Source organism: Salvelinus sp. IW2-2015, linkage group LG19, assembly GCF_002910315.2.
Source record: "Salvelinus sp. IW2-2015 linkage group LG19, ASM291031v2, whole genome shotgun sequence".
NCBI lineage: Eukaryota > Metazoa > Chordata > Actinopteri > Salmoniformes > Salmonidae > Salvelinus > Salvelinus sp. IW2-2015.
The window spans coordinates 19,284,400-19,306,678 of NC_036859.1; the positions used below are offsets into that span (position 1 = coordinate 19,284,400).

A 22,279-nucleotide genomic window follows, 5' to 3' on the forward strand; every position below is an offset into this window, starting at 1 on the left:
GGAGTAGAGGACCTTGTGCATTTCGGATAAAATAACAAGTCAATGTTTATATCCCAGGACAAATTAGCTAGCAACAGCAAGCTAGCTAAATAGGACAAATTAGCTAGCAAGTGCAAGCTAGCTAGCTAAATTGCCATAAAGGTTTAATGCTTTTCGACCTGTCCCCAAATTAATGTAATTGGTTCAGAGTTTGTTTTGATATTTTAACCTGCGTGTCGTGATCGCATTTGGTGTGGGGGGACAAAATAAATGTTTGCACGATGGTGCACGCGCACAGCCGTGGGAGTAGACGTGACAGTTGTTGTCCATTAGTTTAAATAATGGACAACATTATTTAAACTAATAAAATATATATTTCTTAAAGATATACATTACCAGTTAAAAGTTTGGACACAGCTACTCATTCAAGGGTTTTTCTTTATTTTTACTATTTTCTACATTGTAGAATAACGTGAAGATATCAAAACTGTGAAAGAGCACATATGGAATCATGTAGCAACCAAAAAAGTGTATATTTTATATTTGAGATTCTTCAAAGTAGCCACCCTTTGCCTTGATGACAGCTTTGCACACTCTTGGAATTCTCTCAACCAGCTTCATGAGGTAGTCACCTGGAATGCTTTTCCAACATRTGTGGGAACTCTTGAAGGAGTTCCAACATATGCTGAGCACTTGTTGGCTGCTTTTCCTTCACTCTGCAGTCCAATTCATCCCAAACCATCTCATTTGGGTTGAGGTTGGGTGTTTGTGGAGGCCAAGTCATCTGATGCAGCACTCCATCACTCTCCTTGGTCAAATAGCCCTTCCACAGCCGGAAGGTGTGTTTTGGGTCATTGTCCTGTTGAAAAACAAATTATAGTCCCAGTAAGCACAAACCAGATGGATGGCGTATTGCTGCAGAATACTGTGGTAGCCATACTGGTTAAGAGTGCCTTGAATTCTAAATAAATCACAGACAGTGTCACCTGCAAAGCACCCCCACACCATTACATCTCCTCCTTCATGCCGAGATCATGCGTTCACCTACTCTGCGTCTCACAAGACACTGCGGTTGGAACCAAAAATCTCAAATTTGGACTCATCAGACCAAAGGACAGATTTCAACCGGTCTAATATCCATTACTTGTGTTTCTTGGCCCAAGCAAGTCTCTTCTTCTTATTGCTGTCCTTTAGTATTGGTTTCTTTGCAGCAATTCGACCATGAAGGCCTGATTCGCGCAGTTTCATCAGAACAGTTGATGTTGAGATGTCTCTGTTACTTGAACTCTGTGAAGCATTTATTTGGGCCGCAATCTGAGGTGCAGTTMATTGCCGATTTCTGAGGCTGGTACCTTGTTAGGAATTTTATGAATAATGACTAAACAATTTCTATATTTAGATAAAACTATAACTAATTTAAACTATACCCTGTATTATTATATCTGATTAATAATGTTAATTCATAAGGAAGGGATTATGTAGTATGAACAAGGAGGAATTAAAACATAATAAACACCATTCCAACTTAGTTAGAGAGATTTGTGCTGTGGGTTATAAARTAAGCAAAAAGGATCGTTAAACTATGGTTGAACTGACCCAACTTAGCCCTGAGATGTTTAGATAAGGTAGTGAGTAACTTCTTAGGTCTTCCTTTATCTTGAGTTGTCTGCTAAAGTGGTAATAAATATAGTGAGCCTTCAGGAGAATAAATGATATTGTGTGTCATGTGTGTGCGCTGGTGAGTTGGAATGAACTTTCAAACCTGTTTTATCTTGGTCAAGAGGAGGAGCTTTATTCTGTAACCAATGACGTCATATTTTGTATATAAACTGTTGTTTATGGTTAAATGGGAGCGTGCTCCGAGAATAAATACTATTATCTATTTTTAATAAGACTGTTCCCTGTCTATTTTATGTTAATAAGGAATCTTACAAATTCTTAGAAACAGACAGAGTGATTTTAATTAATGAGCACATAAAGGAATTATGAAATTCCTCTGACATACCTCTAATAAACTTATCATTTACAGCAGAGGTAACTCTGGGTCTTCCTTTCCTGTGGTGGTCCTCATGAGAGCCAGTTTCATCATAGCGTTTGATGGTTTTTGCGACTGCACTTGAAGAAACGTTCACATGTCTTAAAACAAATGTCTTAAAACATTTTTTTGTAAGGGGGCCACTTTGGGTTGAGACAATCATTCATAGGGCTGCACAGATCTTTCATTTGTTTAACTTTTTCTTCCAATATTATCAATTATCAATTGGGAGCAATTTCAGAGCAATTTAGCACAGGCAATTGATTTGATGTACAGCACATCACAAATATATACATACACACATCAAATAGGCTACATCACATGTATAAGACCAATATGAAGGATTACCTCAGTAGTTGGATGAGCGAAAATGTCCCTTCTGCTCCTTGACTGAATTCATTCTAAATGTATAGTCTGTTGTTGCTATCCTTGTGAGGCAAACCAGGTGTGCATTGGTCAGTCTGTTTCTCTGTTTTTGTTTTACAATGTTCATTATTGAAAATGTTGCTTCACATGAATAAGTGCTGACAAAAAATTGTCACCTTTTGCACACACTGCTTGAGAAGTGGATACTCTGTGTCTGACACAAGGCTCCAGAAATGGGAAACACCTGATCTTAGTTCCCCTTGCAATGTGTCATTTACCTGCAGTTCCACTATCTCACTCTCTATTCCAGCACGGTCAGGACAGAGGGCTGTGATGACTGGGGTAAGAGATGACACGAAAGGGGTTCTCAATGAAGTTGAAAAACTCCTTGTACTCCATGATATCCTTGAATCTTGACTCAAACTTCAACTCTTCCAACACACACACACATGCATCATGGCTAAAATGTTGCAGTATGTCTGGGTTGGATGTGGTGACTGCTCTGAGTTTTGGGAAATGAACAAACTGTCTGTCAGGTATGAACAGTGTGGGCATTTAATTTGGAAATGTGTGACCACAACAGGCCATTTGACGGAGTTTTAGCTTCCCTTGGAAGCCGGAGCTGTCCAACCGTTTCGAGGTGGCAGGTGTGTCAGTGTCAAAAAGACATGCTTAATCCCACATGGGATCATCCAGCTCCTGGCTCCTCTTTCCCTTGCTCTGCCACGAAATCTCACCGATTTGAGGGAGGAGAGAGAAATTTTCAAGAATTCTGTCACGAGACACGCCATCGCACCTCATTTAAATATCGCAGTTCCGCCGTATTCTGTCTGGTATTCCTCCACACATCTCGGAATGCCGGGTGATTTCAGTGCCCTCCGTGCAGATAATAAATGTTCACGGCAACGCGCTATGAACCTGCTGCAACTACAATATTAAGTCACAGTCTTTGAGTTTAGCCCCACGATGCTTCCCTGTGATCAAGATACAAGAAAAAACAATAACAAATTGGGAATGTCCTTCTCATTCTCATACATGTCTATGAGTCTTCTCCCTCCTCATCGCATGTTTTGGGGGCGCCGTCAGTGCCACACAGATGCCAGCTTGCACCAGTAAACATTATTATCAGCAAAAGATGTGGTTAGTCCCCAGGTCCTTAGCTTCGTAAATGAGCTTGAGGCACTATGGGTCTGAACCGCTGAGCTGTAGTCCCAATGAACAATCTCACATAGGTGTTCCTTTTGTCCAGGTGGGAAAGGGCAGTGTGGAGTGCAATAGAGATTGCATCATCTGTGGATCTGTTGGGGCGGTATGAAAATTGGAGTGGGTCTAGGGTTTCTGGGATGATGGTGTTGTGAGCCATGACCAGCCTTTCAAAGCACTTCATGGCTACAGACGTGAGTGCTACGGGTCGGTAGTCGTTTAGGCAGGTTACCTTAGTGTTCTTGGGCACAGGCACTATGGTGGTCTGCTTAAAACATGTTGGTATTACTGACTCTGACAGGGAGAGGTTGAAAATGTTAGTGAAGACACTTGCTAGTTGCTCAGCATCTGCTTCATCTGACCACTTTTTTATTGATCTAGTCACTGGTGCTTCCTGCTTTATTTTTTGCTTGTAAGTAGGAATCAGGAGGATGGAATTATGGTCAGATTTGCCAAATGGAGGACGAGGGAGAGCTTTGAATGCATCTCTGTGTGTGGAGTATAGGTGGTCCAGAGTACTTTTCCCTCTGGTTGCACATTTAACATGCTGATAGAAATTTGGTAAAAGTGATTTAAGTTTCCCTGCATTAAAGTCCCCGGTTACTAGGAGCGCCGCCTCTGGGTGAGCGTTTTCTTGTCTGCTTATTGCGGAATACAGCTCATTCAATGCTATCTTAGTGCCGGCCTCTGATTGTGGTGGGATGTAAACAGCTACAAAGAATATAGATGAAAACTCTCTCGGTAGGTAATGTGGTCTGCAGCTTATCATGAGAAACTCTATCTCAGGCGAGCAATAGCTTGAGACTTCCTATCGTGCACCAGCTGTTGTTTACAAAAATACATAGACCGCCGCCCCTTGTCTTACCAGACGCCGCTGTTCTATCCTRCCGGTACATCGTATAACCAGCCAGCTGTATGTTGATATTATCGTCGTTTAGTATGAGATTTTATAGTTTTTAATGTCCCGTTGGTAGTTTAATCTTCCCAATAACTCGTCCATTTTATTGTCCAAAGACTGCATGGTTGCTAGCAGAATTGAGGGGATTGGGGGTTTATTCGATCGGCTCCGACTCCTCAGAAGGCAGCCCGCCCTCCGGCCTCTCTTTCTCCGCCTTCTCTTCACGCAGATTACTTGGGTCGGGGCCTGTTCCCGAGGGAGCCGTATATCCTCCGTCTCGTGCTCRTCAGAGTCGTGAAAGAAGAAAAGGGATTCTGCTAGTCTGTGGTGAGTAATCGCAGTCCTGAYGTCTAGAAGTTATTTTCGGTCATAAGAGACGGWAGCGGCAACATTATGAACAAAAAATTGTAAAAACACAAGTTACAAACAACACAGATAGTGTTAATTGAATAATGTGTCCAGCTCGGGAGATTTGTATATTGTCCATTAAGATATTTAGAAATAAAGTTTGATTTGAACAAGGATSACTCGCCGCAACTCATATCTGCCCATCAGCACCTGCAACCCCAACTTCTAATTTCTCACCCTAAAACAGAAGTATGATATTCACAACCTGCAGATATGGATGTGATACAAGACTTCTTCCCCAGAAACAGCTCATTTATAAGCCACAGGAAGTGTAAAGGTTTGAGACAGGGGATTGACTTAGTTTGATCACCTGTCAGACCCAGTCACTGAGGGTAGCCCTTTCCRGGCAGTCAATTACCAAAAGTGCCTTCTCTGGCCTCAGGGGTGGAATGTTATTAATATTTTTCATAATTAATACAAAATCAAAACAAAAATGCCATGAAAATCCGTTGTTTCTATGTCAGTCTTCTGTGATATATATATAAAGTGTAATATTGTGATGTAAACTCAACATGGAATACTTTTCAACTCTATATCTGACATGGTACAGGTGTCTTCTTTCTTTTAAGCCCATAACTATGTGTGTGAGGTGTATACTGTTGTTTCAAAGTAGATTTGTTTAAGACAACCAAGAATCACTCGGTGTAACCCTGACTTAGCCCACTGCAGTAAAAGGTAAAAACAACAGCACTCTAACAGTCCCTCTTAAAAAGAAATTGGTTCAAACTCCTCACAAACACAACATACATACATACTGTRCTATTATGGTGATCATATTTCATCAAGGTGAGTATAGAGTGCAGTGGTAGTACAGTCGTGGCCAAAAGTTCTGAGAATGACACAAATATTAAGTTCCACAAAGTTTGCTGCTTTTCAGTGTTTTTCTTATTTTATATTTTATCAGATGTTACTATGGAATAATTCGAAGTATTAATTTAAAAGGCCATTTCATAAAGATTGTCAAAGTTCACGTTCTGGGACCTATGTGTTCCTTTTTCGTATATAATATCTTAGATGGGTCACAGGGCGTTGAGTTGGGAGTGGGTTGTGCTTCTTGGTGTGTTTTGTAACTAGTCTAGGGGATGTTGTATGGTGTATGGGGGTATTGAGGAAAGGTGAAGTTGTCTAGTTCTATGGTCTATGGCTGCCTAAGATTGGGTCCTTCAATCAGAACCAGCTTGTCATTTCATTTGTCTTCTGATTGGGAAGCCATTATTTAAGGCTGGGCTAGCCATAGGTAGTAGGCTTTTGGGGGAAGTTGTTCTATGTTAAACGTTTGTAGGCCCTGGTGTTGGTGCACTACGTTTATAGGCTTCATTTTGTATAGTTTTGTATAAGTGTTTCGTTTTCTTGTTCCATCTTCGTTCGTTCAATAAAAAAGGAAGATGGCGTTATTTTCCCACATCTCGGTTTGGGTCCGGTTCTCCTTCCACAACGATTGGTGGACACAAAGGGCTTTTTATTGCACAATTTAACATTGAAGTTGGATGCCAAAGAAGTCAATATTTGCAAGTGTTGGGACCCTTTCTTTTTCAAGACCTCTGCAAATCTCCGGGCCTGGCATGGCTGTTCCAATTTAAAACTTCTGGGGCCCACAATCCTGACTGATGGACAGGCCCATTCTTGCATTAATCAATGCTGGAGTTGTCAGAATTTGTGGGGTTTTTGTTGTACACCGCCCTATTGGAGCATTGACCACAAAGTTCTCAATGGGTATTAAGGTCTGGGGAGGTTTCCTGGACATGGACCCAAAATAATCGATTGTTTTGTTTCACTGACCACTTAGTTATCAACTTTTGCCTTATGGCAAGGTTGCTCCATTTATCTTGAAAAAGGCATTGTTCGTTTCCCAAACTGCTCCTGGATGTTTGGGAGAAGTTGCTTCCTCGGAGGATGTGTTGGTACCATTCTTATTTATGGCTGTGTTCTTAGGCAAAATTGTGATTGAGCCCACTCTCTTGGCTGAGAAGAAACCCCACACATGAATGGTCTCAGGATGCTTTACTGTTGGCATGACACAGGACTGATGGTAGCGCTCACCTTGTCTTCTCCGGACAGGCTTTTTTCCAGATGCCCCAAACAATCGGAAAGGGGATTCATCAGAGAAAATAACTTTACCCCAGTCCTCAGCAATCCAATCCCTGTACCTTTTGCAGAATATCAGTCTGTCCCTGATGTTTTTCCTGGAGAGAAGTGGCTTCTTTGCTACCTTCTTGACACCAGGCCATCCTCCAAAAGTCTTTGCCTCACTGTGCGTGCAGATGCACTCACACCTGCCTGCTGCCATTCCTGAGCAAGGTCTGTACTGGTGGTGCCCCGATCCCAAATAAATTATTATTTGTGTCATTCTCAAAACTTTTGGCCACGACTGTACACAGAGCTCACAAGGGAGAAGGCTGTCAGGTTTTCACCAATAAAGAAGATAAACAGGGGAAGCTGTGTGTTTATAGGTCTTGAGTCTTGACACATGGATGACTGCTTTTGAAATGCTTTGCCTTCCTGAAGAACTAGCAGACACACGTGTGAAACAGAGCCTATCATTAGAAACATAAGGTCTGTATGATCTTGTAAAAATACATGGTAATACTGTAATGGCTGTTGTTGGGTTCGACATTTTGAACATTGAGATATTAAATAAATGATAGAGAATGAAGCATAGAATTAAAGGAGAAAGATAAGGGTTCTCTGTAGAAGGACAGATATCTGTGGAATGAGTTGGAATGTGTTGGGGGGTGGGAGCAGAGCCCCGTGTTGATATAGGGAAGACAGATGGATATCTGTGGATCAGGAGGTGAGTGGTGAGGTCAGTTCCCCTTAAAACCTTTTCTCAATCTAGGGGGTGCTGTTTCCACTTTGGAAAATATCGTCTCCAAATTAAACTGCCTCATACTCAATTCTTGCTCGTACAATATGCATATTATTATTACTATTGGATAGAAAACAATCTCTAGTTTCTAAAACCGTTTGAATTATGTCTGTGGGTGAACCAGAACTCTTTCTACAGCGAAAATCATGACAGGACATGCGAAGGTCAGAAAAATAGTCTCTGTTCTCAGATCAGTTTAAAGCTCGTATTATCCTATGGGTCGACATGAACTGCACCCGCTTCCCTGGATGTCAGTAACCATGAGAAGTGGAATGGAGTTTCTACGTAGTTCTCAGAGCTTATAAAAGGCCAAGGAACGAAGTGAGCTCTCTTTCGTCGTTCGTCATTGCGCAAAGCAAGACCTCAGGATGGCATTTTGAAACGCTCAGTTATCGGCCTTAGCTATATCCGTCTGTAATTTAATTCGATATGGTGTTAGAAACATCATAAAAGTTATTTTAAACCGAGTTATATAGTTATGCATTATTCTATTTTCGGATTTCTTTATGCGTTTTGGGATTTGGGCATGTTGTGGCCACATAGCTATTGTTAGCTGCTAATTCCGAAGTTTAAGACGACGTTTTACAACCAAGCAACGATTTTTTGGACAAAGGACACCTTGCCCAAGATTCTGATGGAAGCTCGTCCAAAGTAAGAGCTATTTATGATGTTATTCCGTATTTATGTGGAAGTAAACGGATTTGTCCGCCATTATTGCGGCACTAGTCTGGCTGTAACGCACACTGTATGTCTAGTAACGTTAATTTAAAATCTAACTCAGCGGTTGCATTAATAACTAATGCATCTTTCATTTGCTGTCCAACCTGTATTTTTTGTCAATCTAATCGATAAATAATCGTAAACTTAGGTGCCTTTCCAAGATGGCGCCGGCCAGAATGCATGACCTGTTGCCACTGATCACATTGTATAACCACGATTTGTGCTGCTAAATATGCACATTTTCGAACAAAACCTATATGCATTGTGTAATATGATGTTACAGGACTGTCATCTGACGAAGTATATAAGGTTAGTTCAAAATTATATATCTTTTGCTGTATTGTTACGATCGCTAACTGTGCTGGCTGGTAAATTGCTTGTGTTTTCTGGCTATTGTGCTAAGCTAATATAATGCTATATTGTGTTTTCGCTGTAAAACACTTTAAAATCTGACATATTGGCTGGATCTACAAGATGTTGGGCTTTTCATTTGCTGTACGCTGTGTATTTTTCAGAAATGTTTTAAGATGAGTAATTAGTATTTGACGTTGGTTCTCTGTAATTATTCTGGCAGCTTCGGCACTATTTCAGATTGCAGCTGCAATGTAGAACTGTGATTTATACCTGAAATATGCACTATTTTCTAAAAAAACATATGCTATACAATAATATGTTATCAGACTGTATCTTATGAAGTTGTTTCTTGGTTAGTGGCTATATATATCTTTATTTATATCCATGCAGGAAAAAATGGTGGGAAAAAAAAGTTGTGTCTTTGCTATCGTGGTTAGTCTAATAGATTTACATATTGTGTCTTCCTGTAAAACATTTTAAAAATCAGAAATGATGGCTGGTTCACAAGATCTGTATCTTTCATCTGGTGTCTTGGACTTGTGATTTAATGATATTTAGATGCTAGTATTTACTTGTGACGCTATGCTAGGCTATGCTAGTCAGCTTTTTTTACTGTGGGGGGTGCTCCCGGATCGGAATGCGTAGCAAGTAGAAGTTAAGGGAGTAATCAGGGTTAGTATCTAGTTACCTTCTTTCTCTTGGGCATAAACTAAGGATTGGAGAGAGGGAGTGTCTTAAGTAGGATGTATATAACAAATGGAGAGAAATGTTTTGCTGACTGATTAACAGCTGTACAGAACCTTTGAAGAATTAAACTTGGTTAAAGCTTCTCTAGTGTCCGTGGGTTATTTACTCTGAAAAATAAGAACCTAACACTGTAAATATTGAGGCTGTGTTGATTATGGCTTTAAAAATGTGTACACCAAAGTGTGTGATATATACCTACAGATGATGTGTTCTTAATTTGACCCAGTTTCTCACAGCAGGAAAATAATCCTGCAGCAACAGGAAATGTGAATTTATAATGTATATTTCTAATTATAATTTTTGTAGGGGTTGATCATTTTTTTCATTAAGGCAAATCAAGTTTTACATTTCAAGTGGAAATTACAAACTATACTACAAGCTTGCATTTCCTGCCGTGCGGGAAAGTTCTTTGCAACAACATGATCAAATTAAGATACATCCTCTGTGCAGTCACATCCACAATTTATTGACTGCTCTTCAGCTTTATCCATGTTACCTACGATTACTCCACTCAGTGTACTGCATCCCTGCAATGATCAGAACAAGAGTTATGCATTCAACCTTTCTCCTACAACTGCATGTGATAAGATGTTATAAATAAATATGTAGATTTAAACTGCAACCTAGGCATGAGACCAGCAGACTGGAGCTGCTAGATTGAAAGCATTATGTTGTTCTCWAAAAAAATTACATTTACATCAATGAATGAGTCAGATGATGACCATTTCCCAGGATCACCTGCATAGTGACTTTCACTGCACTTATAGCGTACACTTAAAATAATTGTTGTCACTCCACCAAGGGAAGTATTGTCTGTGTACAGGAGATTTGCAAAGTTAAATCAATAGTGGCATCCCTGGTGTTTTAAAATTTCAGTAAAACAGTTTGAGGTTTCACATGTACGTTTCATGGTTACAATTCGCAAATGTCACATCCCTCACAAACTATTCCCATATCCAATTATCAGACGAGAGCAAACATCTTACTGGGCTAAGACCTTTATCAAAGCTCCTATACGGGCAAGTGTGCTTAGTTTAATAAGCCGGTACATGGTAGGGTGTCACTAATTTTCAGCAATCCCAACAGTACGGGAGATAGTCCGCGGGGGTAAACAGATGCTGGGGCAGATGCAGAGCTCTGAAAATAGACTGGAGGAACAGAAGCCAYGCTCCATTCAGCAGCGTTCGCACTTCCTTATGACACACCAGACTCACGTCAGGCAGGGCACCAGGTTACACATACTGTTCTAACTACTGGAACCTGAAAGGAACATTTGTGTCCCTGGGGGACTACAGTACAATACACTCAAACACTACATTAGTAAAAACAAACACTGAATTAAACTGGATACCGGACAACGTTATCATTCATGTCTACACAAATAAATAACAGTATGGGGATTGTCACGCCCTGACCATAGAGAGCGTGATTAGGGGGGGTGTTCTAGTTTTCCTATTTATATGTTTATTTTGTTGTATGGTTCCCAATTAGAGGCAGCTGATTGTCGTTGTCTCTAATTGGGGACCATACTTAAGTTATCCATTGTTCCCACCTGGGTTGTGGGATATTGTTTGTGCTTGTGCTTGTTGCACTACGTAAGTCACGTTTCGTTGCTTGTTTATTGTTTTGTTGAGTAGTTTCACTTAAAATAAAGATGTGGAACTCTAATCACGCTGCGCATTGGTCCGTCCATTTCAACAAACGTGACAGAATATCCCACCAACGCAGGACCAAGCAGCGTGTTATCGAGGTTAAGGAGTTTTGGACATGGGAGGAAATCATGTCCGGATGTGAGACCCTTCCTTGGAAGGAGACACCAAGGAAGGTGAAAGGACAGCGACGACGCCGGGGACCGTGGCCACAGAAACACCAAGAGGGGTGGTCGGCGCAGCAGCAGAGAGTGGAAGAGCGGGTCATCAGTCCGGTGCCATCTGTGCCAGCTCCCCGTACTCACCCTGAAGAGCCAGAGACCGTCAGGGAGGCGATGGGGAAGTTGGGAGAGAGAGAGATGAGAGAGATGTTGGTCAAGTGTGTTCTGCTCAACATTCGACCTGAAGAGCCTGTCAGCAGTCTGGTGAAGTCTGTGCCAGCTTCACGCATCTGGCCTCCAGTGCGCCTTCCCAGTCCGGTACGTCCTGTGCCAGCTCCCCGCACTCGCCTTGAAGTGCGTGTCACCAGTCGGGTGCCACCTGTGCCGGCTCCACGCACCAGGCCTCCAGTGCGTCTCCCCAGCCCGGTACGTCCGGTGCCAGTTCCCCGCACCCGCCCTGAAGTGTGTGTCACCAGTCGGGTGCCACCTGTGCCGGCTCCACGCACCAGGCCTCCAGTGCGCCTCCCCAGTCCAGCTCCTAGGCCGGAGCCTTCCTCTGCGGCGGTGCCCAGTCCAGGCACGGCGTCCAGTCCCGCTCCAAGGCCGGAGCCTTCCTCTGCGCCGGTGCCCAGTCCAGGCACAGTGTCTAGTCCCGCTCCCTGGCAGGAGCCTTCCTCTGCGCCGGTGCCCAGTCCAGGCACGGCGTCCAACCCAGCTCCATGGCCGGAGCTCTCCTCTGTGCCGGTGTACAGTCCGGGCGCGGCGTCCAACCCAGCTCCATGGCCGGAGCCTTCCTCGGCGCCGGTGCCCAGTACGGGCGCGGCGTCCAACCCAGCTCCATGGCCGGATCCGTGGGCAGGGCGGGGGCTATGACCCGCACCGGAGCTGATACCGACACTAGTCACCCCCGTACCCTCCCCATTTGGTTTCAGGTTTTGCGGCCGGAGTCCGCACCTTTGGGGGGGGGGGGGGACTGTCACGCCCTGACCATATAGAGCCCTCGGTTCTGTTTAGGTCAGAGCGTGACTAGGGGGGTGTTCTAGTCATTTATTTTCTATGTGGCTGGTTTGTATGGTTCCCAATTAGAGGCAACGATGACCCGCTGCTTCATATTTAGGATCATATTTAGGAAGCCCTTTCTCCCACCTGCTTTGTGGGATATTGTTTTGAGTGAGTGCATGTAGCACTACGGTACTTCACGGCCGTTGTTTGTTTCTTGGTTTGTTTAAGTTTCACAAAAACAAAGATGTGGAACTCCAATCACGCTGCGCCTTGGTCCGTCTCTCCTCACGACCGTGACAGGGATGAGGTAGTTGGATGGGCTATGTACAGGTGCAGTGATCTGTGAGCTGCTCTGACAGCTGGAGCTTAAAGTTAGTAAGGGAGATATGGGTCTCCAGCTTCAGTGATTTTTGCAATTTGTTCCAGTCATTTGCAGCAGAGAACTGGAAGGAAAGGCGGCCAAAGGAGGAATTGGCTTTGAGGGTGACCAGTGAAATATACCTGCTGGAGCGCGTGCTACGGGTGGGTGCTGCTATGGTGACCAGTGAGCTGAGATAAGGCGGGGCTTTACCTAGCAGAGACTTATAGATGACCTGGAGCCAGTGGGTTTGGCGACGAATATGAAGCGAGGGCCAGCCAACGAGAGCATACAGGTCGCAGTGGTGGGTAGTATATGGGGCTTTGGTGACAAAACGGATGGCACTGTGATAGACTGCATCCAATTTGCTGAGCAGAGTGTTAGAGGCTATTTTGTAAATTACATTGCCGAAGTCAAGGATTGGCAGGATAGTCAGTTTTACGAGGGTATGTTTGGCAGCATGAGTGAAGGATGCTTTGTTGCGAATTAGGAAGCCGATTCTAGATTTCATTTTGGATTGGAGATGCTTAATGTGAGTCTGGAAGGAGAGTTTACAGTCTAACCAGACACCTAGGTATTTGTAGTTGTCCACATATTCGAAGTCAGAACTGTCCAGAGTAGTGATGCTGGGCGAGCGGGCTGGTGCGGGCAGAGATCGGTTGAAGAGCATGCATTTAGTTTTACTTGCATTTAAGAACAGTTGGAGGCCACGGAAGGAGAGTTAAAACGCATTAAGACAGTGTGTTGTGGAAATTCAGTACTTAGAGAGACTTGGTCATTTCTTCAAACAATCATACTTATTTAATATCGATGAATTATTGCAATAATTAATCCGTCAGCCCAACAGTCTTGTTCTGACTGTTAGGCTGAGACTCTGAATCATACAGACAATACACAGTTTATATAGCTAACACCCAGAATGCTTGGTTCCACCCCTCCCATATAGACTGGGGGCACCATAAGCCACTTTKGGCTCATCCTGTCTTTATCTGCCCCTGGCGTTATCTTAACCCCCRACCCTGGCCTAATTTCCCAGGCCAGGATGTCTAAGAACCATTGAGACCTTTGTTCTACTCCTCTCTATCCCAGTTACAACCAACCCACATCCTGTCACTGGAATGCCAGCTGTAGATTTTATCACCAGGAAGCTAGAGTGGACACCATAAAACTCAGCCTTAGCAGGACAGAAATATCTCATTGTTTAAGTAAATAATTGTTAGATATCCAACAAATAWGGTGAATACATAATTTTTCTGTCACAAGTGGCAAAGAGAATAATCAAACATATGCTGAAATGGTTGTTAAAACATCTAAATGGTGACATGTATTCACTCACTTTGGTCACATTCCTCCCTGGTTCTCCTGGTACTCCACGTTAACCTGGCTTCCCCTTCACAATCGAAATTAGCAACAATTGATTTCATTATCAAAAACACTATACTGTAGTTTCACGTTTCAAGTTTTAATTTCACAGGCACAAGTGCAGTGAAATGCCTATCTTGCAAACTCTAAACCCAACAATGCAGTAATCAATATCAATGTAGCACTAAAAGTAAAATAAGGTAGAACAAAAACAAACAAAATAAAAATAAGAAGAACACGAGAAGTAAGTAAGCTATATGCAGGGTCAGTTCCAATATCATATTTACAATGTGCAGGGATACTGGAGTGATAGAGGTAGATATGTATAGGGGTAAGGTGAATTGGCATCAGGATATATGATAAAAAGAGTAGCAGCAGCGTATATGATGATTGTATTTGAGTGTGTGTATAAATGTGTGTACATATGTGTGTGTAAGCAAATAAAGTGAGTGTGTCTGCCTGTGTCTGCTGTGTTGTGTGTGTGTGTTCTGGCGTGTGTGTGTGTGTGTGTGGGTGTGTGTGTGTGTGTGTGTGTGTGTGGTGTGTGTGTGTGTGTGTGTGTGTGTGTGTGTTGTGTGTGTGGTGTGTTGTGTGTTGTGTGTGTGTGTGTGTTGTGTGTGTGTGGTGTGTAGTGTGCTTGAGTGTGTAGCATCCTGTAAGTGTGCATAGAGACAGTGCAAAAATAACTATTTAGTTGTCTTATGGCTTGGGGATCGAAGCTGTTCAAAAGCCTGGTTGGTGTCAGACTTGATGCACCGGTACCACTTGCCGTGCGGAAGCAGAGAGAGCAGTCAATGGCTTGGTGGCTGAGTCTCTAACGATTTTCCGGGCCTTCCTTTCACACCGCCTGATACAGAGATCCTGGATGTCTGGAAGCTTGGCCCTACAGTATAATAGTATATGATTCTCTGGTATAAATTTAATATGGAAAAGACAGTTTTGAAATCAGATATATTGTAAATGTAAGAGAGATGCCAGTACCCACAGGCTTACCGTGAGGTACCAGGCCCCCCCCCCCCCATTCTCACCTTGGAAGCCCTACAGGGGTCAAACAGACAGGCTATGAAGTAGCTGTACCCATCTCATAAAAGAGTTTGCATTTTGTAGAGCCATTTAAAAAAATCTCAATAAATCATCCATCAATTTTCTCAATCAATACATCCACCAATTCAAATTCAATCCATCATGCAATCGACCAGCGTCGTCCGGGTTACGGGAAGGTTTGGCCGGCAGGTATATCCTTGTCCCATTGCGCACTAGCGACTCCTGTGTCGGGCCAGGCGCAGGGCACACTGACAYAGTCACCAGGTGTACGGTGTTTCCTCCGACACATTGGTGCGGTTGGCTTCCGGGTTAAGTGGGCATTGTGTCAAGAAGCAGTGCGGCTTGGTTGGGTTGTGTTTCAGAGGACACATGGCCCTCGACCTTCGCCTCTCCCGGGTCCATATGGGAGTTGCAGCAATGAGACACGAAATTGGGGAGAAAARGGGCTAAAAAAAATTACATTGGTGTGCTTGCTGAAGGCAWWGCGCAACTTTAAATTTCTTACATAGTCAAATAATTGTTTTATTTATTCGGCTCACTCTTGCGCTTAAACGCTTTAAGATATTACCACGAAACAAACTTTMAGATGTGCATACGTCTCCAACTTAGATTGCTTCAGAAAACATTTTTGATAGTATTTTTTCTTTTTGAACTACAACAATATTTAAAATCAAATCCATTTCAATGGAAATAAACCAAATCAACTTTCACATGTTCAGGCCATCCTAACTTTAAATTCTTTAAAAATGTATTCAACTAGAACTATATAAACGTGCATAAAATAACTCACCAACAGTAATTATTGAGCCGTTCAAGTTAAAGACACCAAACCATCTTTCACATGTTCAGGCTATCCTAACATAAAATTCTTACAAACATTTATAAACTATAACTATATAAATGTGCATACATTTGCAGAAAATAACTCACCAACAGTAACTCTTGAACCGCTCAAGCTAGACACAAAAAAACAACTTTCAAATGTTCACGCTATCCTATCTTATCCCATCCAAATAAATCAAACAACCAACCAATCTCTTCATCTACCTACTTTTTCAACTATAACCAGTCACTACCATTTCTATTGCAGTCACTACCACTACTATAAYTTACCTCATAACCATAAATACTTTAAAACAAGCTAGCAAGCACACCACATTTTCTTCTGGAAATGTACTTTTCTAGTCTAACATGGTATTACTTAATCACAATAGGCCCAGGAAGACCAGGAGGCCCAGGTTTCCCCTGGGGGCAGTTACAGCTCTCCACTGCTACAGGTTGTCTGTCCAGGGGACACTGGGGGCAGAAAACAGTTTAACATAACAGGAGCAACGCAACAAGTGTACASATGTACTGTAAAAACTGAGCAACACATAGGCAACCAACAAGCATACTCACCCTGTCATCCTCCTGTATAGAAATAAACAGAGAGAGATAATGATATGAAGATGATAATTTTATCTTTGGCTCCCTGCATTAAACCTCAACCTTCAGTGACATATGGAAGTAAACGATGAGTATCGTAGTTACAGTATCATTACACTCACCACAGAGTATATATCACACGCCATCTCTTCCTCAATTTGCTCAGGATCGCAGTAAAGCCTCAATTTTCGTATCTCGATCTAAAGAAGGATTAAAAGACCAACATAGCCATGTTACTGTGTCATTATAGTAAAACAAAGGAGGTGGTAAATATAGAAGCACCCTTAAAATGAAAGCCGACCATTACTTGTACTGTACATGTATCGTTGTTGCAGTTCAGCAAGTTTGCACATCATCACCTGCTGTTACTCACAGGAATAGTTGCTTCCATCTTGACCTTCTTGGCAACCTGTATCTTTCCGTTAATGTAGATGGGGACTACAGGTTCTAGTAGCTGCTCCTGTATCTACATGTTGTCCAGGTAACAGATGATACACTTGGGTTTAACGAGCAGCTTCAGCTGGTGCCACTGAGTCGAAGAGYCTCTGTAAAAAAAACGATGTAATATGTAACATTAAGAGCTGGTTTCCCCAGAGAGATTAATCTAATCGCTAATTGTGATTTTATGAAGCCTGTGCTGGTTGAAAAATATTTTGATATGGTGCGCCGTCCTCAAACAATCGCATGGCATGCTTTCGCTGTAAAGCCTATTGTAAATCGGACAATGCAGTTAGATGAACAAGACTTAAAGATTTTAACCGATATAAGACACTTGTATGTACCTAAATGTTTAATATCCATAATTTCTATGATTATTTATTTGAATTGCGCGCCCTCCAATTTCACCAGAAGTTGTCGACAGGTGTCCCGCTGGTGGAACGCCAAGCCCTAAAAAGTTTTAAACCATCCATTTAATATGCTTTTTAGCCCAGTACTAGGATTAATATGTGTCCAGGAAACCAGTCCTAAGGTTTTGGGGTCATTATTTCAGTGTGTTTCTACAGACCTTAATGCCTCGGTCATTGAATATGACACACTGTTCTTTCTTGATGACACTGCTGGTTGTGATGGTGAAGGTAGCAGACTTGTCCAGCCCATTGAATGTCACAACGAACTGTTTCAGCCTGTCCTGAGAGAGCACTCTGATCAGGTCCAACTTCACACGGTCGGTGGGGCTCTTGGCCACAAACACATAGGAGGGAGGCAGACCCTCAGGGAAGATGGCTCTCGAGGAACAATAAAATGGGTTACTGGGTGCTGTCTGTGAAGTACAATCGAGGACTGAGCAGGTAGGCAGCCTCTGACATCAGAGAGCCCTGGACTTTCTTTGCTTTCATGTTATCTGCATTCTAAAGAGCACTCAGCTCAAGTCCCTTCACATTGGCTGTTCAGGGATCTGCATGAGAGAGAGAGAGAGAGAGAAGAGAGAGATTTCTAATTAAATTAAAATATCCATGTGACATTGTTACATACAAGGATATACCATGACATTTCAATGTAGTTTTTATGACATGTATGGTGAGCCCAATAAAAAGACTGGTAGGCTGACAACAGTGTCACCTGTGTAGCTTGTTGCTGATGTTGGCCAATCAAATCTCTCCCTCCATCTGCTTGCTACATACACACACCGCCCCTTACCCTCCACAGCTGCAGCAATAGAGCGCCAGCCTGTCTGTTTCGCGTAGGTTAAAAACGTATGTTTAAAAAAACACATGTATTTTGAATATCCGGATATCTAACAAAAATTCATGATACTATTCSAATAGTGAAATTATTTAAAACACCCATAATGACAATAGTGACATTATAGGTCTGTGTACAGTAGTGATATTAGCTAGRAATTGCACGCACAATGTTGATTAATTGTCATTAGTTCAATACATAAAAATGAATCAAATGAATTTACCCGCTTGAACGTCAATATCTTCCACTAAATTGTCTCCCCTCAGATGAGGAAGGAACATYCATGTTAATACTGATCCTAATAATATTAATGTCTTCATTGTTGAGCAAGCAACCATAGTGCAAAGTCCTCCTTGAATTAAATGAAGATAGGGGATACATTTTTATACACAGAAAGCACACACCCTGTGAATGGGGCAGCAGGTAGTCTAGCAGTTAAGAGCATTGAGCCAACTTGGTGAAAAATCTGCCAATGTGCCCTTGAGCAAGGCACTTAACCCTAATTGGTACTGTAAGAGCGTCTGCTAAAAGACATAAATGTAAAGGCAAACTATATATTTTAGTAAAGATGTAATAAGCCAGAAAAACTTGCATTAAACTAATGAAAGCAAAACATATCAAMTTACTTTCAAAGTTATATGTGATAAATCACATTTGTAACAAAAACTACACTTTGAAGAAGTGAACATGATTRTACATGTTTTACAGGAAAATCAGGAAAAAAATTGTTCAGACAAGTTATGAGTTATCCTTCTCTTACCTCCACTCTTTACTCCTCGAATGCCAATATGCCATTCATCAGTGTAAATGAAAACAGTTCTGCAGTAACACAAAGCATATACTGTATATAAATCTACTCCAATAGGCTACTCCCTGCTGTACATGATGACAGGCTGTAATGTAGCTAGCAGACATGAATAGATGTTTCTAGAAGCCTTTTTATACCACATAAACCTGTGATGTAGACCTGAGACTTCTCAATGAGGGCCTAGTGGGTTTGGAAGTGGATTATAGGGGARKGGTTACACCCAGCCTCTGAAGCCTGCCTGCTTGCAGCCACCTGTGAGAGGTATAGTCAAAGGTCAAACTTTCAACAAAAAGACAAACAAACAAACATAGCTATACTTGTTTATTTGGTTTCATTTTGTGGAACAGATGGTCCAATACCCTTYCACTTTATGCCATTGCTGCTGAATCTGAAGCTCCCTCTTTACTGCAGTTAGTAGATCATATATAAATGAAAATGATCATTCATACAACATTGAAACGATACCTATTGATTAGCTACCTTCTCCTTCCCTCACCACCTGCTGCTGGCGTAYTCAACAGGGCCATCTTCGAGCTGTATGGGCCAGGTGGTTCAGTTGGTAAAGCATGRCGCTTACAATGCCAAGGGTTGATAGTTTGATTCCTTCTGGGGCCAGCCATACATAAAATGTATGTACGCACGACTGTAAACTGCTTTGGATAAAAAAGCATCTGCTAAATGGCATAATAGTCTGTGGGAAAATGGGTCCACTTTGAGGTGGCAAAGGTTTGATGTTATTAAATTGTTCCCCACAAGCCCCTGATCAAATTGTTATATGATAATGTCTCCAAAAGAGTAGCTTTCTATGTTTTTCACACCTTTACATCTTGTTATATTAAGGGAGTYTATACAAAAGCGTATGCAGGCTGATAAAATAATGTTGAAACAAGTTGGAATGTTCACATGCTCATGGAAAATTACTATCAAACAACAATGGTGCATTCTATTGGGTGGACCCATTTAATCAGTACATTTTTGCTATCAGATCTAATGATTTACCTAGACTGACTCATCAATGAAACAATAATGTCACAAATAGCATTGATTCCTGCATCTTCAGGTGGTTTGTTAGAACATTATGTTAAAATGCTGTGTATATGACAGTATTCAAGACATATATGTTATATTTAGAATCATATTGCATAATGTTTTAATCAATAGACATCAATGAATGCTTCTAAAATATTTTCTAAGTGTTTTAATGCAAAATATTTGAAACAGCTACAAAACCCAGTAATTCTGACAGCTTTTTGGCATATTTTTACCACTATTCTGGTGATATAAAAACATATAACTGACATACTTGGGACATCATTTTGAGTTGTCCTCATTGTAACACACTTTTTAAGCCATTATTAGTCTTATTATAGCAATTATTTATTCAGGATAAGTGGGATGCGTTTAGACAGGCAGCCCAATTTGGATCTTTTTTTCCACTAATTTGTCTTTTGACCAATCTGAATTAAATCAAATTTTAGGCCAGGGTTGGTATGGAATTGGACATTGGTTTCTAGTTAGTGTTTGCATAACTGAAGGTTCTAGATTTGTGTCTGTAATATGGCAGAAGTCTCCTGGAGTCCATTACACAGCAGGGTTGAGTCATCACCATATTGCTACACCTATCCAAGCCCCATCAGGTCAAACACTACAAAGATAGAATAGGGGGTTAAATGCCTTAATTAATCTTGGCCTGTACCTTGACGTGGTGAGAGGGCTCCAACTAAACCAAGCCCATGTTATTGAACCCCTGACTGAGACTGGCTGCCTGTCGAGGACAAATGACAGGAAGAACTAGCCGCAGCACCTGATCAAGCATTTCTTGATTCTGCATCTTTCCTCTCTCCTCATCCTTTAACTCTTTCTCTCATCTCCCTCCAGATGAAATTCTGCATCTAGTGACTTCTGATTACCCAATAATTTGCCCACTCATCCCATCCCCTCCTCCATCTCATTGCATCCTATAAAGCTGCTATTATTGTCATGGTGTCATTATCTGCTAATAAAGTTTGCTAGCCGTATCATACTGGGCATATAATATGCGAGATACACAGATGAACTAAAAACACWAGCACTGCAAACACTCAGAACAAAGAAAGCAGCACTGCCTGGACTTCGCAGTCTTCCTCTTCAAGTCCCCCTTCCGAGACTGCCTGTTGAGAACAAATGACAGGCAKAACCTCCCAATCACACAGCACCGACCTCTTTATTCCACACACCAGAATTAAGTATTGCAGTCTGATTGCCATGTGTGTGTACAAAAAATAATCTGTGAAATTAAATTAATACTCTACTCAGCAAACTGGATGCAGTCTATCACAGTGCCATCCGTTTTGTCACCAAAGTCCCTTATACCATCCACCACTGCGACCTGTATGCTCTAGTCGGCTGGCCCTCGCTACATWTTCGTCGCCAGACCCACTGGCTCCAGGTCATCTATAAGTCTATGCTAGGTAAAGCTCCGCCTTATCTCAGCTCACTGGTCACGATAACAACACCCACCCGTAGCACGCGCTCCAGCAGGTATATCTCACYGGTCACCCCCAAAGCCAACACCTCTTTGGCCGCCTTTCCTTCCAGTTCTCTGTTGCCAATGACTGGAATGATTTGCAAAAATCGCTGAAGCTGGAGACTTATATTTCCCTCACCAACTTTAAACATCAGCTATCTGAGCAGCAAACCGATCACTGCAGCTGTACATAGCCCATCTGTAAATAGCCCACCCAATCTACCTACCTCATCCCCATATTGTTTTTATTTACTTTCTGCTCTTTTGCACACCAGTATCTCTACTTGCACATCATCATCTGCTCATCTATCACTCCAGTGTTAATTTGCTAAATTGTAATTACTCCGCTACTATGGCCTATTTATTGCCTATTTATTGCCTTACCTCCTCATGCCATTTGCACACACTGTATATAGACTTTATTTTTTTCTATTGTGTTATTGACTGTACGCTTGTTTATTCCATGTGTAACTCTGTGTTGTTGTTTGTGTCGCACTGCTTTGCTTTATCTTGGCCAGGTCGCAGTTGTAAATGAGAACTTGTTCTCAACTAGCCTACCTGGTTAAATAAAGGTGAAATAAAATAAAAAAATGTTTAAATGACAACTGTACCAAAAAATTATCATTATTTATGTATTAAAATCTTAAATATTGGCAGGGTGGTTTTCACAGCTGTTTCATAAGGTGTTCATTATTGTAAGTTGTA

At 41.9% G+C, this 22,279-nt stretch overlaps 1 long non-coding RNA gene across 1 annotated transcript; it reads right to left on the reverse strand.

Moving 5' to 3' along the window:
* Nucleotides 1–15,226: 15,226 nt before the first annotated feature.
* On the reverse strand, nucleotides 15,227–17,961 carry LOC111979644 (uncharacterized). Its single transcript, XR_011481583.1, has 4 exons — nucleotides 17,584–17,961; nucleotides 16,951–17,122; nucleotides 16,700–16,777; nucleotides 15,227–16,562 (listed from the first exon to the last, which is right to left on the reverse strand). It is a non-coding gene; the product is annotated as an uncharacterized lncRNA (long non-coding RNA).
* Nucleotides 17,962–22,279: the final 4,318 nt, after the last annotated feature.